The sequence below is a fragment of the Chiloscyllium plagiosum genome, chromosome 14 (genome assembly GCF_004010195.1).
Source record: "Chiloscyllium plagiosum isolate BGI_BamShark_2017 chromosome 14, ASM401019v2, whole genome shotgun sequence".
Lineage (NCBI taxonomy): Eukaryota > Metazoa > Chordata > Chondrichthyes > Orectolobiformes > Hemiscylliidae > Chiloscyllium > Chiloscyllium plagiosum.
In genome coordinates this window covers 72820904-72822309 of record NC_057723.1, presented here as the reverse complement: position 1 = coordinate 72822309, position 1406 = coordinate 72820904, and the positions used below count along the sequence as shown (strand labels likewise).

The window sequence follows — 1406 nt, the reverse complement described above, 5'->3', positions numbered from 1 at the left end:
ATTTATCTGAATTAAACTCCATCTGCCACTTCTCAGCCCATTGGCCCATCTGGTCCAGATCCTGTTGTAATCTGAGGTAACCCTCTTCGCTATCCACTACACCTCCAATTTTGGTGTCATCTGCAAACTTACTAACTGTAGCTCTTATGCTCACATCCAAATCATTTATGTAAATGACAAAACAAAGAGGTCCCAGCACTGATCCTTGTGGCACTCCACTAGTCACAGGCCTCCAGTCTGAAAAATAACCCTCCACCACCACCCTCTGTCTTCTCCCTTGGAGCCAGTTCTGTATCCAAATGGCTAGTTCTCCCTGTAATCCATGCGATCTAACCTTGCTAATCAGTCTCCCATGGGGAACCTTGCCTTACTGAAGTCCATATAGATCACATCTACTGCTCTGCCCTCATCAATCCTCTTTGTTACTTCTTCAAAAAACTCAATCAAATTTGTGAGACATGATTTCCCACGCACAAAGCCATGTTGGCTATCCCTAATCAGTCCTTGCCTTTCCAAATACATGTACATCCTGTCCCTCAGGATTCCCTCCAACAACTTGCCCACCACCGAGGTCAGGCTCACTGGTCTATAGTTCCCTGGCTTGTCTTTAGCGTCCTTGACAGAGTGGGAGGGCGTTCAGCCACGGGACAGTGGGGTTGGTTGGTGTGGGTGTCCCAGAGATGTTCTCTGAAATGATCCACATGTTGGCATCTGCTCTCCCCAATGTAGAGGAAACCACATCAGGGGCAACAGATACAGTAGATGACATTGGTGGAGGCACAGGTAAATTTCTGTTGGATGTGGAAGGATCCTTTGGGGCCTTGGATGGAGGTGAAGGGTTTGCATTTCCTGCAGCGGCTGAGGAAGGTGCCGGGAGTGGGGTGTGGGCTGGGGGGTGGGGGAGGGGGTGGCGTGGATCAGACAAGGGGGTGATGGAGGGACAGAAATGTAACTATACTTCCACCAATGTCATCTACTGTATCAGTTGCCCTCGATGTGGTCTCCTCTACATCGGGGAGTCAGGACGCCAAATTGCGGATCATTTCAAAGAACCCCTCCAGGACACCCGCACCAACCAACCCAACTGCCCTATGTCTGAACACTTTAACTCCTCCTCCCACTCCCCCAAGGATATGCAGGTCCTGGGCCTCCTCCATCGCCAAACCCTAAAAATCTGACACCTGGAGGAAGAATGCCTTATCTTTCACCTTGGGACCCTGCAACCACACGGGATCAATGTGATATTCACCAGTTTCTCCATTTCCCCTCCCCCCACCGTATCCCAGTCACAAGCCTCCAACTCGGCACCACCCTCTGGACCTGTCTATCATCTTTCCCACCTATCTGCTCCACCGTCCTCCCTGACCTATCACCTTCACCCCCACCTCCATCCACCTATTGCACTC

General features: G+C 50.8%; 1 long non-coding RNA gene across 2 annotated transcripts in view; it reads left to right on the top strand.

Moving 5' to 3' along the window:
- LOC122556948 overlaps nucleotides 1-1406 on the top strand; it is a 56460-nt gene that overhangs the window by 53143 nt on the left and 1911 nt on the right. The gene's annotated exons all lie outside the window — the stretch shown is intronic.